At 43.4% G+C, this 12,562-nt stretch overlaps 1 protein-coding gene across 45 annotated transcripts in view; it reads left to right on the plus strand.

Annotated features, from left to right (window-relative positions):
• The window catches only part of MICAL3 (microtubule associated monooxygenase, calponin and LIM domain containing 3), a 232,899-nt gene that overhangs the window by 98,539 nt on the left and 121,798 nt on the right, over positions 1-12,562 (plus strand). The gene's annotated exons all lie outside the window — the stretch shown is intronic.

Here is a 12,562-nt window from a genome sequence, read left to right on the forward strand (position 1 = left end):
GTTCCCAGTTTCTGGCTTCAGCCTAGCCCAGCCCCATCCACAGAGTGAACCAGCAGATGGGAGCTCTCTTTCTGACTTTCAAGTAAATGAACAAATAGGTCCAATCCCAACTGTTGTTGGCATTTGGGAGGTAAATCAGCAGATGGAAGCTCTCTATCTCAGTCTCTTTGCTTTTCAAATAAGTAAGTTGGAAAAAAGATCCTCATTGGCAACCTCAGTGGAGTGGTGGAGACAGAAGCCACATTGGAAAGACTGAAAAGGTGAATAGAAAGGGGCCATGAGGAGATGAAGGACACAGTGGCAGCAATTGCAGAGTTGGTAGACTGCTCTTTGAGGAAGCTCAATTGCAAAAGCAGGCAGGAGATGTCGGTAGCTTGAAGGGGTTCAGGGTAAGGGTTCTCTGTGTATCTACAGGTCTTCTACGATGAGAGAGACTCATCTCTCATCTCACCTGTTAGTAGGCTGAAAGCGAAGGAAGCTGATCATGAGAAGGATGTGTAAATGTATGACAGATGCTGGTCTTTGCACAACATGTGAAGGTACTTAATGCCACCTAAAAGTGGTTAAGACACTGGAACAGGCTTTTAGTTTAGTGGTTAAGACACTTGTGTCCCATATTGGAGTATCTGGGTTCCATTCCCAGTTCCTGACTCCAGCTTCCTGGTCATTTAGAGCCTGGGTGGCAGCAAGTGATGGGTTGAGCAGTTGGGTACCTGCCACCCACATGAGACTTGGATTATGTTCCCAGCTTCTGTCTCTGGCCCTGGCCTACCCCCAGCCAATGCAGGCATTTTGGAAGAGAATCAGCAGATGGCAGTGTGCTGTGTGTGTTGTCTACCTCTTAAATAAGTAAAAAATAAGAAATAAAAAAGATTTTGAGTGGTTACTATGGCAGATAGGTATGAGAGAGTATAGATATGAAAGAATATTTGGATCTGGATTCAGAGAACAGCAGTGTGAGAGGCAGGGTCATTCGACTGGTATGAGGGTGGGAATGGAGGCCTGAGACTCAGCCAGGTTTGAAAGAACCAGCAGAGGTTCTGTAAAAGGGTCACTGGGTCCCACCTGTGGCTGTAGGTGTTGGAGTCACACATCTGCATCTGCTTCCAAAGGTGCAAAAAAGTTCTTATGCCATCAACATTCTGCTCCTAGGCCGGCATTTTAGGTATAAAGCATTAATCTTTCTGTCTCATTTGTCTCTCTCCTCTCAGCCTCATTACTGGGCAGCCGTATCAGAAGATGATGAATAGTGAAATGCACAATAACCCTTTTGGGTCCTCTTTGTCATCCTGCCTTAAATGAAGAAATGCTGCCCTTTCAGACACCGCAGGGTTTTGACAGCTTCACAGTTTTCTGACACAGATTTAAACACGCATGCATATAACTCAGAAATATCATGGGCCCCACTTATCTCTCTGGGCAAGTGGGCTGGGGGCTGTCATATAGCATTTCAGGACACTGATACCATAAGCCTTTTCTAGGAACCAGTTTCTTTTTTCGGGTACAGTTTCTCTGAACTGATTGGGCTATCGAAACGAAGCTGCCTCCAGGTTCTGGATCCTGTCCTGCTCTCCTCTGCTGCTGCCAAGAGCAGGGCATGAACTGAGTGTGAGGGCCTGCTGGGCCAGCATGTGTAAGTCAGGACCATGGCAGGTAACGGCCATGCAGAAAGGGAAGTGCAGTTTCCCCAGTGGGCAGAAACCACCCAGATTCCCCACTCAGGATTCAGATGAGTACTATTCCCACTCTCATTTGATGTGGCTTTGTCTCATATTCTAATAGAATTCAGCCTGGATCCCCACAACATCTGGACAGGCTGGAGAAGTTCATTTACATGTCCATTCATTCACTGAATGGTAGTTACTGTGCACCTGCTGTGGGCCAGGGACTGTTAGTTCTAGTTGCAGGGATATAGCAGTGAATCAAATGGCAGAACTCTTTACCATATGAAGCTTACATTTTGGAGGGGAGATGGACAGTAAGTAAGTAGCATAGAATGTCAGGCTGTGGTAAGTATTTGCAGAAAAAGGATAAGCACTTTTATTTCATTTTTAAAAAAGATTTATTTATTTATTTATTTAAAAGAGCCACAGAGACAGAGGCAGAGAGAGAGGTCTTCATCTGCTGGTTCACTCCCCAAATGGCCACAATGGCCAGAGCTGGGTGAATCCTAAGCCAAGAGCCAGGAGCTTTCTCTGGGTCCCCTACAGGGGCCCAGGGACTTGTGCCATCCTCCAGTGCCCTTCCAGGTCAAAGCAGAGAGCTGGATTAGAAATAGAACAGCTGGGACTCAAACCGGTGCCCATGTGGGATGCTGGCACTGCAGGCAGTGGCTTTACCTGCTGTGCCACAGTGCCGGCCCCAAGGATAAGCAGTTTTAAACATGGTGGTCAGGGAAGTCTACACTGAGAAGCTGACGTGTGGACAGACCTGTCGACTCCATTAGAAGGCTCACGCTCTGGGAGGCAGAGATTTTTTATTTTTTTCATTTTTTCACTGCTGTATCATTTCTAGAGTCTAGAAAGTACTCAGCACATAATAGATGCTTAGTGTTATTTTTTTCAAAGAGTAGGTGGATCTGGGGAAAGAATATTTTTAGGCCAAAGCAACAGCAACTGCAAAGGCTGAGGTAAGATGGTGTACAATTGAATGTTATTTAAAGTGAATTAATAAATATTAAAATTTTCTCATCAGTTTCATATGTAGTGAATATTGAGAACTCTTTTGGTCCATGATGATTTTTTAGTGTGTAAAGAAGTTCTGAGACCCAGCAATTTATGAAACAGTTATTGGGCTTTGTAGACCATTGTAAAAATGTTAGCGGTAACACCTTGGAAGTAAAAAGACATTGGAGTTGTACTATATAGCATGTGTCAGCAGCTTGGGGCATCTTCCAGTTAAGCTATTTTCTCTTTAGTTGGGGCTTATAGTCTACTAAGAAGACAGACAATAAGCAAAAATAAATTATGTACCAGAAGGTCTTTTAAAAATTAGTAGGAAAATGGGTATTATGAAAAAGTTATGCATGGATTTCAAAATTGTATCAAAATAAACTTCCTTGCAATTCCATTTTCCATTAGCTTATTTTTTGAGAGACAGGAAGACATATGAAAAGAGCTCCCATCGACTGGTTTACACCCCAGAAGCCTGTAAGAGCAGGGCCGGGGCCGGCACTGTGGCTCAATAGGCTAACCCTCTGCCTTGCGGCGCCGGCGCACCGGGTTCTATTCCTGGTCGGGGCACCAGATTCTGTCCCGGTTGCCCCTCTTCCAGGCCAGCTCTCTGCTATGGCCCAGGAATGCAGTGGAGGATGGCCCAAGTCCTTGGGCCCTGCACCCGCATGGGAGACCAGGAAGAGCACCTGGCTCCTGGCTTCGGATCAGCGCGATGCGCTGGTTGCAACATGCCGGCTGCGGCGGCCATTGGAGGGTGAACCAATGGCAAAAGGAAGACCTTCCTCTCTCTCTCTCTCTCTCACTGTCCACTCTGCCTGTCAAAAAAAAAAAAAAAAAAAAAAAAAAAAAAAAAAAAAAAAAAAGCAGGGTCAGGTTATAGCCACAGCCAGGAGCAAGGAACTCAGTCTGAGTCTCCCAAGTGGGCGGCAGGAACCCCAGGCCATCATCACTGCCTTCTTATGTCTGCGTTGGCAGGAAGCTGGAATTGGGAACAGAGCTAGGACTCAACCTCAGCCCTCAGATATGGCTGCAGGCAGCCTAACTGCTGTCAAATAAGTGCTTCAATTTTCCACAAACTTTTTGAAGTCTCTTTGTATACTGTGTCAGTTGGTAACAAATGCAGAGGGAAAATAAAACAGGGTACTAGGAATAGAGAGTGGTGGGGGCAGGGTGTCCCTTCATGTAAGTTTTCAGGAAAGGTTTCTCCAATAATGTGGTGTTTGAATGAAGACCTGAAGAAAGCGAGCAAGCCAGCCATGTGTTCATATGGGGCAGAGCATCAGACAGGGCAATGAGGAAGGATAGAGCACCTGGATGGGCAGCCTGCTAGAAGTATTGACGAGCAGGAGACACCTGACAATGTGCCTGGCACCGTGTAGCAGAGGGCAGTAGACATGAAGAAGGGGTGGCATACAGGTGTTAGCAGATTACTCACTGGACCAGTGTTTTCAGTGGATGTTTTGACCACTCTGTGGAACATAGTCTGGGGAATTCAGAGAGTGGAGTTGGGAACATGCTATTGCAGTAATCCAAGTGAGAGGGTGCAGTGATTCCCACAAGGGTGGTGACACGAGATGGTGAGAATTATTTGAAGATACAACAGACAGGATTTCCTAAAAAACTGACTCTGGAGGTGACAGAAATGAGGACAATTCCGTGGTTTTTGGATTAAGCACCTGCTTATATGGTGGTGGCTATTTGCTGAGATGAGAACACTAAGGACAGAACCCAGACTTGGGGGGTTGGAGAGTGGGATTGGGTTGTGTTTTATATTTGTTAAATCTGAGATGCCTCTCAAATAACATGTAGAAATGTCCAAGAAGCAAGTGATTATGCAAGTTCAGGAGAGAGGAGATAAATATTTGGGTGCTGCTGGCTGTCAGTCCTAGATAGGTAGTTCTTAAAGCCTTGAACTAGAAGAGATTATCTAGAGCAGAGACTTTCAGAGTGGGTTATGTCTCATTAATGGGACGTGAAATCAGTAGTGTGGGGACCAGTGGTTTTTTTATTTTTAATGAAATCAAATGGAAAACATCAGAATATCTCAGTGTCATTTTAAAAAATGTTTTTGTCCTGTAAAGCTTTTTAAAAATAACATGTATATAAATATGTACAGAGATAACTGAACACCAAATCATCATATAAAACTTTTCACTGTAGGTCGTAGTTAAAGTTTGAAAGCCACTGATGTTTGGGAGAGAATATAGACTGAAAAGAGACCTAAAGACTGAGTAAATCCAGGACCGTTTGACGCAAAGGTTGCGGTCATGTGAGGGAATAGCAGAGAGAGGACACAGTGAGGAAAGAGAAGAGAAGAGGGCACTCAGCTGTGACCAGTGTCATGATCAGATTGAAGAAAACGGGCATGCATGAGAATTGGCCATTGGTTATGATAGTGTGAAAATTATTCTTGACCTTGATGAGCTGCTTCTGTGGAGTGGTGAGGATAAGGTCTAATTGCTATAGTTTTATAAGGATTTATTTTATTTATCTGAAAGACAGAGTCACAGAGAGAGAGGTCTTCCATCTGCTGGTTCACTCCCCAGATGGCCGCAATGCCAGGGCTGCACTGATCCGAAGCCAGGAGCCTCCTCCGGGTCTCCCACGTGGGTGCAGGAGCCCAAGGACCTGGGCTGTCCTCCACTGCTCTCCCAGGCCATAGCAGAGAGCTAGATTGGAAGAGGAGAACCAGTGCCCACATGGCATGCCTGTGCCTCAGCCCTGGGTGTCAACCCGCTATGCCACAGTGTCAGCCCCCTAATTGCTGTAGTTTTAAAAGATAGTGGAAAAGGGCCCGATGCTGTGGCACAGTGGGTTAATGCCCTGGCCTGAAGCGCCAGCATCCCATATGGGTGCCAGTTCGAGACCTGGCTGCTCCACTTCTGATCCAGCTCTCTGCTATGGCCTGGGAAAGCAGTAGAAGATGGCCCAAGTCCTTGGGCCCCTGCACATGCGTGGGAGACCTGGAGGAAGCTCCTGGCTCCTGGCTTCAGATAGGCACAGCTCTGGCCCTTGCAGCAACTGGGGAGTGAACCAACGGATGGAAGACCTCTCTCTCTCTCTCTCTCTCTCTCTCTCTCTCTCTCTCTCTGTGTGTGTGTGTGTGTGTGTCTCCTCTCTCTGTGTAACTCTGACTTTCAAATAAATAAATAAATCTTAAAAAAAAAAAAAGTGGAAGAAGAGAACGTCATGACCGACCACAAGCGTGGAAGATTCTTTCAGGGAGTTTGCTGTAAAAAGGAACAGAGTAAGTTAGAAGGGATGAGGGGGAGGGGGCAGAGTTTTTAAAGATGTTAGGTCCTGGAGCTGGCATTGTGGCAGAGCAGGTTAAGTCACCACATGTGATGCTGGTATATGAACTCTGGTTCAAGTCCTGGCTACTCCACTTCTGATCCAGCTCCCTGCTTAAGATGTAGGGTCCTAAATTGATGGGGATAGCTCATCTGGGGTGGAGAGACAGATGAAGAAAAATAGTCCAGTGCAGGAGGCAGTGTGGTTGGCTAAGAGGGGGAGATGGGATCAGGTACACAGGTGGAGGGTGTCTTCAGGCAGTTATGGGAGTAGCTGTCCATTCATTGACATAAGTAGGGGGACAGATGAGATGGGCATAAGAATTGAGTAATGATAGTGGTGTGTGGAAGAAAGTGAAGAGACTACAAACTGTATCAAAGGAGAAATGATTGAAAAAACTGATAAGAATCAGTAGATTGCAAACATCTGTGAGGCACTGAAGGAAACATTATGAGAATGATTTGTTCTTCTACATAGAAATTGAATCCTTGAGAAATTAATGTCTCAGCCTGCTCAGAGATTGCAAAGGCTGCTTCATAAGGTAGGAAGTTGCTTGTCATTGGAGCTGTTCACATGCCATGGGTGGTCAGGAGAGGAAAGCCTGTCAGATAAGATGGTCTTCAGTTGCTGCCTGGCTTTGACCGGTATGTATTTTGTGGTTTCTGCAGCAGTGAGAATAGGGAGTCTACACACCTGAGAATCCCCCAAATTCTGTTCCAAGTTAATCTCTTGCCAGCTGCGTGTTGGGCAAACACTATAAAGCTTTAACTGCAGGTTTTGCCCCTAGGAGAGAGGTAATTAAGATGTTGCAAAATGCCTTTATGAGACCTTGCGTTTTTCCTGAAAACTCTGCTATCATATATGAAGTATTTATATTCCTTTGGAATGCTGGGACTTTGGGGCATTCTCTGAGCCCTGTGCAGCTTGCCAGCCAACTTCCCAAGTCTGCATAGGTTTAAGTGACTTGGCTGCTCTTCGTTCAGGAGCACCTCATTGAGCACCTGTTGTGTTCCTGGAACTGGGCACAATACTGAGCAGAGTAGATTGGAGCCCAGCGTCTGCTTGGGATTTTCTGGTTGTGTTTTCCCACATCCTCAGTAAGGCTTCTTCCCAGTCAGAAGCCTCTTCATCACCCTTAAGAGCCTGGATCCCAGCAATACTCTCAGATTAGTGGGCCAGGTAGGTGTAGGTCTTTTGACCTCTTTGTAACTTATCTCTGTACTTTGGTAGTAGGTATGTTGAGGTTTATCTCCTGTCTTGTCCTGAGTATCTGCAGTGAATGGAGTGGCATTAGGTGATCACAACATGCTTTGTAATTGATTCCTTAAAGGTGTTGCTGAGGTTCTAGAGTCCCCTAAAGAATGCAAACAGATAAGTCCTGTAGGTGCTGTTTTAGTTGCTTCACTTTTCAAATGCAGAGATAACTTATGAGAGGAGAAAGAATCCTACCTTGTGAATCTTTGCTAAGTTTACTTGAAATTGCATATCCACTGATAGCTGGGCAGCTGTATTCCTAGCAAACAGGATCCATCTGGATGCCTGCAGGTCATGGCTCTCTGGCAGCAGGGCGTGGAGCACACATTCCGATGAACTTTTATTTTTAAATCTGTGTTCTCAGGTGTTTTTTCATAATAGGACTTAGACTCTATAGGAGACAAGTGTAGATCGAAAACATGGCTGTGCTGTTGGATGCCTAATGCCTGTTCAGCTTCATGCTGCATTTCCCCATCTGCAATCTGGAGGTAATAGATTCTCCTCCCTCACAGGGTCCCGATGAAGATGCCGTTAGGTATGGATCTGGCACCCACTAATCATTCCATATGTTTTTGCCATTATTGATGGAATTCCTTATATCTTCCTGTTTCAGTGTTCACATTTGGTAGGAACCTGTTGACAGAGATCTTATTCCTTTAGACCCTCCTGTCCAGTGCCATTGCCACACCCTCTAGAACAGATGGAATGTAGAGGGGGAAAGTGATAACGGGACAAAGAAAATTTTTTTAAAGATTTTATTTTATTACAGACAAAGAAAGGGAGAGACAGAAAGATCTTCTATCCTTTGGTTCACTCCCCTGGTGGCTGAAACGACTGGAGCTAAGCTGCCCGAAAGCCAGGAACCAGGAGCTTCTTCCAGGTCTGCCACATGGGTGCAGGGGCCCAAAGGCTTGGGCCATCTTTTGCTTTCCCAGGCTACAGCAGAGAGCTGGATCGGAAGAGGAGCAGTCGGGTCTCAAACCAGCGCTCATATGGGATGCCGGCGCTTCAGGCCAGGGTGTTAACCCGCTGCACCACAGCACCGGCCCCCAAAGAAAGTTTTAAATCAATCTTCTTTCCTTCAAATACAAAGCTATCTAGGGTGGGCCTGTGGTATAGCAATGCTTGGGAACTACCAGCATCCCTTATTGGAGTGTCTAATTTGAGATCCAGCTACTCCACTTCCAATCTAGCTTCCTGCTGATGCACACCCTGGGAAGCAGTCAGTGATGGCTCAGATACTTGGGTCCCTGTCACCCATGTTGGGAGACCTAGATTGAGTTCCTGGCTTCAGGTTTTGGCCTGGCCCAGCGTTGGCTGTTGAAGGCATTTGGGGAATGAACCAGTAGATGGAAGATCCCTGTCTCTCTGCCTTTCAAATAAAAACAAACAAACAAACAAACTAAAAATATACAAAGCTATCTGAGCTCTGTCATTCTGTTATATAGAGTATCCGTTCATTTAGACTTGAGCATGATCTTTTGTTGCTGGGATTTATTTATAAACTGCTAGATGATAATAACAGTGCTACCATTGATTGGGCCTTGTTATGTGCCTGGCACTCCTAAACACTTTACATTTATTACCTTAATTCCTAAAAATCCCTGTGAGTCTCATGAATATTATTTTCATTTTATGGATAAGGAAACTGCAGTATTCTTTTTTTTTTTTTTGACAGGCAGAGTTAGACAGTGAGAGAGAGAGAGAGACAGAGAGAAAGGTCTTCCTTTTTCCGTTGGTTCACCCCCCAAATGGCTGCCACAGCTGGCGCGCTGCACCAATCCGAAGCCAGGAGCCAGGTGCTTCCTTTCGGTCTCCCATGCGGGTGCAGGGCCCAAGCACTTGGGCCATCCTCCACTGCCCTCCCGAGCCACAGCAGAGAGCTGGACTGGAAGAGGAGCAACCGGGACAGAATCTGGCACCCCAATTGGGACTAGAAACTGGGGTGCCAGCGCTGCAGGCGGAGGATTAGCCAAGTGAGCCATGGCGCCGGCCGGCAGTATTCTTTTTGGTTACTTGTTTTTGTGGATTATTTTGGATAGACATTGGCATCAGCACCAGTGGTTGTATTTATTCTGTACTTAGCTCTAATTCAGATATTTTAATGTGTGTTTGGAGCAACAGAACCATGAGACAGAAGTCAGTTCATTTTGATCCATGTTGTCTCTTAGCTGTATAGGTGTTCTTAGCCTATTTATAAGGACAGAGAGAGAACTGCTATGCAAATAAAGAGCAGATTCTGGGAAGCAGGGAGAGGCTCAAACATGGGGGTGTCTCTTCACTATCCTGCTAAGTGTCAGTTTGGTGCAGAAATAAGAATTCATAGGAATCAACACCCTTTCGTAATAAAAACATTCAACAAAATAAGGAATAGGAGGAAGCAACCTCAGCATAATAAAAGTCATTAGTGAAAAACCCGTGGCAAATGTTATACTCAAAACTGAAAACTTTTCCTTTTATGATCAGAAACAAGACAAGGATGCCCATTTCTGCTTCTTCTGTGCAATATAGTATTTGGAAATTCTAGCCAGTGCAATTTTAAAAAAGAAATGAAAGCCACACAAACTGGAAAAGAAAAAGTAAAATTAATTTGTTTGCATGTGATATGTTCTTACACGTAGAAAACCCTAGCATTTCCACCAAAAAAAAACCTGTTAAAACTGATACAAGTACATGAATTAGCCAAGTAGCAAAATATACAAAGTCAACATAAAAAAAATCAGTTACATTTCTATACACTGATAATAAATAATCTGAAAAGGAAATTACGAAAGCACTTGCATTTCAAGTAGTATCAAAAAGAATAAGAATTTACAAAAGAAGTGAAAGACAACATAAACTTGCAAAACATCACTGAAAGCAGCAAAGCACAAATACATTGAACATATTCCATATTCTTTAATAGGAAAATGTAAGATGTCAATATTACCCCAAACAGTCGACAAATTTAATACAACCCAAATCAAAATCCTGATGATGTTTCTCATAGAAATAGAAAACACCATTCTAAAATTAATTTGGAATGTTAAGATACCCCAAATAGCCAAAGCAATCTTTAAAGAGGAAAACAGGGTTGGAGGACTCATACTTCCTGGTTTTCAAAACTTAGTGCAAAGCTATGGCAATCAAAATAATATGATAATTAGACATCTAGACTAATGGAATAGAAGGGAATAGAAATTCCAGAAATAAACCCTAGCATATATAGTCAGATGATATTTGATAAGGATGCTGAGACCATTTAGTTCAGTAAGGGCAGTCTTTTCAATTAATAGTGCATGGAAAACTGGATGTCCACACAAAGGAGAATGAATTTAGACTCCTATGTAATACCATATATGAAAATGAACTCAAGATGAATCAGAGATGTAAATGTAAAGCTTAAAACCACCATACTCTTAGAAGAAAACATAGTACAGAAGCTTCACAGTATTGAACATGAAATGAGTTCTTGAATGAGACACCAAAAAAGAGACAGGCCAAAAAAGAAAAATAGGCAAATTGAACCTCATAAAAATTTTTAAATTGGGTGTCTCCAAAGACACTATCAACACAGTGAAAAGGCAACTCACATAGTGGAAGAAAGTATTTTCAGATTACATTTCTGATAAGGAATTAATATGCAGAATATATCAAGAACTGCTAAGGTTCAACAGCAAACACCCCAGTTAAAGAATGAGAAAAAGACTCGAATAGACATTTCTCCAACGAAAATATATAAATTGATAATAGGTACATTAAATATACTGAGCATCACTAATCATTAGGAAAATGCAAATTAAAATTACAAGGAGATGCCAGTTCACATCCACGAGGATCCCTGTTATCAAAAAATAATATGAATAAATACTAACAGAAAATTGTGTGTTGTAAAGGATGTAGAGAAACTGAATCCCTTATGCCCTGTTAGTGAGATTGTAAAATGGAATAGCCACTGTAGAAAGCAGTGTGCAGCTTCCTCAATTAAAAGTGGAGTTACCTTATGATCTATTCCTGTTCAGGGTATAAAACCAAAAAAATTGAAAGCAGAGTCTCAGAGCATTCATGTACTTATTTTCATGGCAGCATTATTCACTACAACTAATTCATGGAAGCAACCCAGGTATCCCTCAACAGATGAGTGAGTAGGCAAACTTGAGTTTACACATACAATGGACTAATTTTCAGCCTTTTGAAGGAAGGAAATTTGTCAGTGTCACAACCTGAATCAACCTTGGAGACATTATGCTGAGTGAAATAATCACAAAAAGGCAAACACTATCTGATTCCACTTGCATGAGTAGTAGAAGCAGAGATAGAAAGTAAAAGTCAACCCAGGAAGTAAAGGAGGAGTAATGGGGAATTATTTTTTATAATAGATATAGTTTCAGTTTTAAAACATGTAAAGATTTATAGAGATTGATGGTGATGATGATTGCAAAACATTATGACTATATTAATAACTTTCCATTGTTCACTTAAAAATGATTAAGAGGGGCAATTTTTGGCCTAAAGGTTAAGATAGATACTCACGTCCCACATCAGAGTACCTGGGTTCAGTTCCTGGCTCTGGTTTCTGACTCCTGTTTCCTGCTAATGCAGACACTGGGAAGCAGCAAGTAATTGGGTCCCTGACACCCATGTGGGAGATGTAGATTGAGCTACCAACTTTAGCCTAACTCAGTCCTAGCCATTGTGGGTATTGGAGGGGAAAGAACCAGCATATGGGAACATTCTCTCTCTCTCTCTCTCTCTCTCTCTCTCTCTGTCTCTCAAATTTTTTTTTTTTTAATTTTAATGATTAAGATTGGAAATTTGGGGCTGGCATTGTGGTACAGCAGGTTGCTGCACCACATACGGGTGCTGGTTTTGAGTCCTGACTGCTCCACTTCCGATCCAGCTCCCTGCTGACATGCTGGGAAAGCTGTGGAAGATGACTCAAGTGCTTGGGCGCCTTCCACCCACATAGGAGACTTAGATGGAGTTCCAGCTCTTGGCTTTAGCCTGGCACACTCCTGGCCATTGTGGCCATCTGTGGAGTGAACTAGTGAATGGAAGATACACACACACACACACACACACACAATTCTCTGCATTTCAAATAAATAAATCTTTTTTTCTAAATGGAAACTTTATGGTATGTGTATTTTACCACAATTTTAAAATTGAAATAAAAAGAAAAGGATACATGAGAGAACTTGCTTTCCTAATTGTCTTTTGAGCTTGCTTCATTGATACCCAGAGGACTACTTCAGAGCTGTTTCAGTAGCATTAGAGGCCATGGGGAACCCTGTTTGCCGATGTCTGATTCATCCACTAGCATTCTGGTCTCTATGTTACAGTAAGACAGATCAGGAATCCAA

This window comes from Oryctolagus cuniculus, chromosome 9 (assembly GCF_051225735.1).
Source record: "Oryctolagus cuniculus isolate XC-2025 breed Fujian yellow rabbit chromosome 9, ASM5122573v1, whole genome shotgun sequence".
Lineage (NCBI taxonomy): Eukaryota > Metazoa > Chordata > Mammalia > Lagomorpha > Leporidae > Oryctolagus > Oryctolagus cuniculus.